Genomic DNA, 8,198 nt, shown 5'->3' with positions numbered 1-8,198 from the left:
TTTTCCTGTTGTCCCAAACCCCTACACTCTCATATTGTGAATTCCTCCCAACACTAGCCATTTCTCTGTATTAGGCCTCAAAGATGCCTTTTTTTTTTTTTTTTTTTCCTACTCCTTTACATCCCTCCTCTCAAAACCTTTTTTCTTTCACTTGGATTGACCCTGACACAGGCTACTCTGAACAACTCACCTGGACTGTCCTCTCCCGGGGGTTTAGAGACAGCCCTCAGTATTTCGGTCAGGCACTTCAATTGGATCTTTCCCAACTACTTCTAAAACCTAACATTTTGCTTCAATACATGGATGATTTAGTTCTTTGAAGCACTTCTTTAGGACATTGTATTCAACACACCACCAGGCTTTTAAATGTTTTTGGCTGAATATGGGTACCGGGTATCCAAAAGAAGGCCCAATTAACCTCTCCAAAAGTCTCATACCTGGGATTAATCATAACTCCAAATACTTGAGAAATTCTGCCAGTATGAAAGCAAGGCACTCAACAAATCCCATTTGCTCAAATAAAAAGACTTACTTTCTTTCCTCGGATTAGTGGGGTATTTCTAATTATGGATAGCAAATTTTACCATTATTGCTAAACCCCTTTATGAACGCACAAAAGGAAATCTTGACCAACTCATTTCAACTCCAGATGTTTATCATGCTTTCTCTCACTTAAAAGGTGCCTTATTATAAGCCCCTGCATTAGGCCTTCCAACCCCCCTGAGACTCTTTCATTTATATTTACATAGGTCTCATAATCAGGCCCTTGGACTATTAGCCCATCCCTTTGGAGATTCCCTCCAACCAGTGGCATATTTTTCAAAACAACTAGATCCCATTTACAAAAGCTGGCCCCTTTGCTTAAAAATTTTGGCCACAACCTCTCTGATTATCCCAGAGGCACAAAAACTCAGGTTCTATGAACCCCTTCAGGTATTTTCTTCTCGCAGTCTACAAGATTTGCTCAGTCATAAGGCGCTCACTTCCATCTCATCCTTGTACATGCAAGCCTTCTATTCAACTCTCCTTCAACACTCTATCTCTCTTCATAGTTGTTTTCCTCCAATCCTACCACTCTTTTGTCTTCAACACCAATTTTGGACCATGAGCAACACTCATGTGAGTAACACTCATGTTCGGATTTAATTGAAAGTTATCTCACCATGTTTCACCACCTTACTTCCACTCACATAAAGGGAACCCCAGATTGGTTTATAGGTGGCAGTACATCAAAAAACCCTCCCTTCCAAGCAGGATATGCCATCATTGAAGGATATCATGATAATACCCATTCTAGAAGAGTCATAGAGGCTGCCCCCTTGCCTTTGGGCACATCCTCTTAACAAGCAGAATTAGTTGCCCTGATAAGAGCACTGACCCTAGCCAAAAATACACAAGTTAATATATACATTGATTCTAAATATGCCAATAACATCATCCATTCTAATGCCCAAATTTGGAGCGAGCAGGTCTATCTCATGGCTAGGAGAAGTCCTATCATTCATTAAAAATTAATCCATTATTTACTAAAGGCAGCTTTACTTCTAGAAAAGGTTGCAGTTATCCATTTTAAAGGACATCAATCAGATAAAAGCCACATTCTGTAGGGAACTGTGAGGCTGACTATTGTACAAAACATGCCTCAACCAATCATCCAATCCCCCAATACCTATTTCTCCTCATGCAACATATCCCCTCCTTTTATGCAGAACACCAAATACAACAACTAGTGATGGCAGGGACACAATCCAAACCCCCATACTGGTTCATACGAAACAAATTAGTCCTACTTGACCCTGAAAAGACACCTCTTTTATGGGACATCCACAACCTCTTCCACATTAGCTATTCCTCTGGACAACATTTCTTAAGTTCCCATATACACATAACCCCAGATATAAAGGAACAGCTAAAAGCCATTTCTCATAAATGTTCTATTTGCCAAAAAGCTTCTCCCCACTCCAACTCTAGACTCCCTTCTTTCCCAACCCATCAAGCTAGGGGATGCCTTCCAGGACAGTATTGGCAAATAGACTTTACCCATAGAAGGTAAAAAAGGTTTGATTTCTTCTAGTTCTGGTTGATACCTTTCTGGGATAGGTTGAGGCTTTTCCCACCACCAACAAATGGGCTTCTACTGTCACCGCCAAATTAAAAACAGAAATCATACCCAGGTTTGGGGTGCCTCTTTCTTTTAAATCTGACAATGGTCCTGAATTCATCTCTCAGATTACTCAAACACTTACACAAGCTCTACACATCACCTGGAAGCTACACATCCTATATCAACCTCAATCTTAAGGAACGGTTGAAAAAATGAATGGCAGTCTAAAAAGCACCCTCACCAGGTAGTCACTCCAAACACACAAAGACTGTATTACACTTTTACTTTTGGCCCTTCTAAAAGTTCAGGTGCTCCCATGTAAACCCTTAATGCTCAGCCCCTTTGAACTCATGCATGGGAGACCACTTGCCCCCTTTGTTTCACCTCAGGGTCAAGCCCCACCTCTACCAACTCCTCTCATTTCCCCTCTTCTACATACCATCCGCCATTTCATTTTGGGAATATGCTGACAAATACTTGCCACAACCTGTCACCAACTTCTCTAATCCCTTCCTACAGCCAAAAGACTGGGTTCTGGTAAAAGATCCCAGTCATGCGCCCAATCCCCCCGTCACACCTAAATGGAAGGGACCTTACCAAATCATCCTTACCACAACCATGGCAGCAAAACTCCAGGGACTCCTCAACTGGATTCACTATACTTTTGTCAAGAAAAGTACCAAACATACTAAAGCAGCCAAATGTAAAACCCCTTCTGCCTTCTCTTGTGTCTCCACAGGACCCACTTCTCTTCACCTCACCTGAATCCCGGAGGAAAAGGAAGAGAAATCCACATAAGTTACTTGTGTTCTTTCTCTCCCAAACTTTCATCACTTCCTAATCAACTTTGTTACAGACCTTCAGTGGTACCCTTACAAAACTCCCATTATATAGCCTGAATAACTCCTTACTGTTCTGTGGGACCTATGGCTTCAAGAAACTTTCCAGGACTTTACTCCTCCTACCCAAATAACCTTTTTCTCTTTTTGCTTGTTTCTTTCCATTTAAATTTGTTAAGTACATCAACCACACCAATACAACCACTCCTCACTGCTCTCAAGCTAGAACACTCTATAAACCTTACACAACCCCTCTTGCTGCAAGCTAACTCTTCCTTTGCTCTGGAATGCTGGATGTACTTATCACTGTCTTCCTCAGCTTACACAGCCCTTCCTGCACCTCTTCATGAGCTTTTAACAGGAAGCATAGCCCTAATTTATAAACTCCGAAAAGGAGCTTCCTTTTTTGAAAGAGCTGACGCTCTGCTCAGTGATTATCCCACTTCCAGGGACAATCAGGCTAACAAATTATTTCAAATCTATTACAGCGCCCTACAATGCTTCAAGCCCCAAAGCCCTCCCGTTGAAGGGCCTATAACTAAACACAACCCCCTTTTACAACAAGCCTCACTTTACTTTTCAGCCTCTGAGGGAAATTTCCCTGTAGGATCCTTAACACCTAACCAATGCAACTGCACTATCATTATTAAATACTCTTCTGACCATCAAACTAATCGAGTTGACTACCAAGTATCAGCTGAAGCAAATGGAATGTTTCTGCATTCAGCTCATTTTATGGCCTCTCCCTCAATGAATGCCTCTGACCTAACTTGTGCTGTCCCTGGCTCCCACCTTTTTCCATGGCTCAATATCAATTGTGCAACATCTGATCACATTAAATGTGTAAAAAATAACTCTTCCTGTATCTCTGCTATAGTAGGTATCTACCTGGCCTCCTCCTTGTCTATCTGGAGCAATGAACCACTGGAAAGAAAAAACACCCTAGCTTTAATTCACTCATTCTCTTTCCATATCTCTGCCTGTATTTATGACAAAGTCTTGTTCTTTTTGTTTGGCACCAACATGTATCTTTTTCTCCCCACCAACTGGACCAGAACCTGTATCCTAGTTTATCTATCTCTCTCCTTTGGATTAGTTCCTCCTAATAAACCTTTGCCTCTCCCATCTGTCCAATATGTTAGGAAAAGAAGGGCCATCCATGTCATTCCCTTAATGGCCACCTTGGGTATAACCTCCAGAACTGGATTGGGAACAGACAGAGTAGCCACCTCCTTAACATATTTTGAGCCTCTTTCAACAGAACTACAGGGCTCTTTAGAAGATATAGCCCAAAGTCTTGTAAGAGTCCAAGACCAACTAGACTCCTTGGCTAGCGTCCTTCAAAACAGAGGGGGAGTAGATTTTATAATGGCTGAAAAAGGGGACCTCTGCCTCTCATTGGGTGAGGAATGTTGTTTCTATCACAACCAATCAGGCTTAGTAAGAGACGCTGCTGAACAACTTAAAAAAGGGGCTAAAAAGCAAAAGGAATATCAGAACAACCAAATAAATTCTTGGTTTGGGAACAAAGTCATAGCATGGGTCTTTCCGTTCCTCATCCCTCTCCTAATAATATGACTAGGACTAATGTTCTTACCATGCCTAATTAACCTTTTTCAAAGGTATTAACTGACAGGATCATGGCCATTTCACAGATAACTACCCCAAAACATCCACAGACAACGTTACTCCTACAGTCAATTCAAGACCAGAAAACTTTCTGTCCCCTCATCAGCAGGAAGTAGCCAGAAAGTACACTCCGCCCCTGGTCCTTTTTATAACTATAGGGTCTGGATTGACAGAGCAGGAGCATCACCATCTTGGACAAGTACTGCCATTTTAAAGTTCCCAAGAATTAAAAACTTCCTAAATCAAAAATGTATCAGCCTAATAGCTAAGGTCACATGACCATAAACTATAAATGACACCTCTGACCAGAAGCATTCCAACCCTAATATAAACCCCTCCCCAACCAGAGACATGCCAGCCCCAAGATAACCTCTCGTTTGACTGGAGAGATGTGAGCCCCAAGATAACCTCCCCTCCAACCAGAGACATTCCAACCCCGCAATAAACTTCTCCTTCACACAGAAACATTCCAAGCCTGTGATAAGCTCTCTCATCCTAAAACCCTTAAACACTCTTAGTTTGTAAGAGAGAGTGCTACTGACCAAAATTATCCAGAAGCCCCTCTCAGGTTTATTCTCCAAAATAAACCTGTCTTTGCCTGTTGAGCAACTTTTTGTGTTTCTTTTCTCTTTATTTAACTCTTACAATGTTTACTATTACTACAGGGAAATTTCAACCCTTTATTTCATGTCACTTTCCTGCTTCAGCCAGTATTTAATAGCATGTTCTATTAAGTTACTTATAGTATACAGTAGTTTTAAAAATAATAATGGACATTGTCAAATAAAAGTTTAAAAGTAAATAGCTTGTGAATAATTATAAAGAAATTATAAAAAATGCTCTGAGCTGGAAAGCAGTTTAAAAATTGTTTCAGGTTTATATTCTCACAAGTAATGTTCTAATTCTGCTAGTCTTTTCTGGTGACACATAACAATTAGAATTTACTCTTTTATCAGTTCAGAGATGAACCAGTCTCTTGATAGCTACCTAATTCTCAATTAGAAATGCAAATAGCTATCATTGCTATTGCCAGCGGAATGTGTAAACATCTATACCCACTACATGAACTTGTTTGAAAATATTCCTTGATGTTATTCTTTAAAACATCTTTAGTAACTAGCTCTTTGATTAAATAAGAACTCTTATTTTCAAATTAATGTTTTATTGAATTACACTTTTTCTCACTAAACAAATTTTAGTATGTGATGAGTTTTTAATGGCCAGAAAACACATTCATTGTTCACTTTTATCCTGTGATCAAGCTGTATGCCAGTGATAAAATACTGATTTATAATTTAAACTTCTCACGAAGGAGGCAAATGTCAGTCTCTACCTATTATAACACTATCTCTGTTGCCTTATATACAATTCAGAAATTAAAATATGCTTGTATTTTGGATTGAGAAGGGCAAGATAAATCAAATACTACGTAACACTTGACCTTGTATAGATTCTAATTCAAAAGATACTTTACCAGCTTGAGCAACATAGTGAGACACAGTCTTTACAAATTTTTTTAATTATTAGCTGGGCATAGTGTGACACAAGCTTGTAGTGCCAACTACTCAGGATACTGAATCTCCAGAGATTGATTTGATTGCCATTATTACACCACTGCACTCCAGCACAAGTGAAAGAGAAGAGAGAGACCCTATCTCAAAAAATACATAAAATAACAATAAAAGATACTTTAATACCTGGGATGAATTTTTTTATGGTAGAAAATCTAATGACATTGTTCATTACATTAACTATAAGATAAATGACATGAGTAATAATTTTTACCATGATATATTTTAAGAGACATTTTTCATATAATATCAAAATGAGAAAAAATTGCTGTCATTTTCTAAAATCACTCTGATAATAGTAAAATTAACTAGATCCTTGTTGAAATGAGAGCACTATAGATAAATAATATTTGTAAAAGACTTCAAGAATTTTAATCTTTTTAGTATATTTGTTTCTCAAGTTTATTGAAAAAAGTTTGAAAATTCAAAGTTCAAACAGCAATACATTTTATTGTGGTAACATTTTGTTTAAAATACATCTTTGTAATATATACATATTGTACTTTTCAATGACTTCTGAGTTATAATTTTTTGATAAAGGTCATCTAAATGTTAGGAAATGTTTGATTTTTAGTGAAAAATTATCTTGAAAAATAATTATTTGATGTTTTATTTCAAAGAAACAAGAATGAAGAGGAAAAATATTTCATTAAAAAAGTGTGGGGTTTTTAACTCAAAAATATTATTCATTTTATGAAATATTTCACAAGTTGGAATGCATTGTGAATTGGGAACGAATTTTATATAATATGTTTGTTAATTGTTCATCTTGATTTCTATTTGCCAAATTTTTCAAATTGATGATGTTTTGCAACTAGGCACACCAAGATGCATTTGGGAGAGTAACTTTATGAAACACTTTCTAAATTAGTGCTAATTTAAAAATTAGGTTATTACTAGGTATATAAATTCACAGGGAATTATGATTTTTATTCTACATATATTTTAAAACACTCTTATTACTGTAAGCCTGGTTACATTAGGGTAATTACACAAAGCTTCCTGAAGGGGGAAATTTCCTTAAAATCTTAAACCATTGTATAATATATGTATAATTATAATAACAATGATCCCAATTCTTAATGCATTATACATTCATAGTTAATGAACTATGCAAAGAAATGTTACTGACCACAAAGCTCACAAATTCTTCCACCTCTCTGCATGTCTACTATCAACACAAACTAAGCCTTTTTCTAACTAGGGTTATAGCCATAGACTTGTGCCTGGTTTTCCTATGTTCAATCTAGTTGAAACTCATTAATTTGTTGCTTTAATTATTTGATTAATACCAGTCACTGCCATTAAACTACAAGTTCCCTGAGAGCAGGAATCAAACTGTTTTCGCTCAACATTGTATCTTAGTGTCTGGCACATGGTAAACACTCCATAAATATTTGCTTGATAAATGAAACAAAGCATAAAATAAATAAACTAGAAGAATATAACATAAAACATGAATAATGTGTTTTTTTTGGAGAATGACAAAGAGGACAAAAGTTAATATCATCACAAAATAGTCTAGATACAATAATTTTCAGAGCCCTGTGCTTGATATGAATTAATAACTCAGTCATGTTGTAACTAATTATACTTGAGCTTATTTTTCTCACTTGCCTTTTTTGGTGTCAAAATCAAATCATATTGATATTTTATTTCAATATGCTTTTCTAAATTTTGAAAATAAATTAACAATGATATTTCATTTTTTATAAGAATAAGATAAAGGTTTTTATCTTATAAACTAATTAAGTTTTCTTAACAATTTACTATACATTTACCATTTGTGAATTTTCTGTTGAAATTTATTGGTACTTTCATCCTGTTTCATTCTTTGGGGAAAATCAGTTAGTATATTCATGGCAAATTATTTGCCAGCAATTTCATCCTTCTCATTTGTCTTAAAATTAGTTACTTCAGAATAGGAATATCTGCCACCCAGGATCAAGTAATTTTCCCACCTCAGCATAGAGATGGGATTTCACTATGTTGCCCAGGCGGTTCTCAAACTCCTGGGCTCATGCAATCTGCCAGCCTTGGCCTCTCAAAATACTA

Source organism: Chlorocebus sabaeus, chromosome X, assembly GCF_047675955.1.
Source record: "Chlorocebus sabaeus isolate Y175 chromosome X, mChlSab1.0.hap1, whole genome shotgun sequence".
Classification (NCBI taxonomy): domain Eukaryota; kingdom Metazoa; phylum Chordata; class Mammalia; order Primates; family Cercopithecidae; genus Chlorocebus; species Chlorocebus sabaeus.
Note: the sequence above shows the minus strand (reverse complement) of the source record.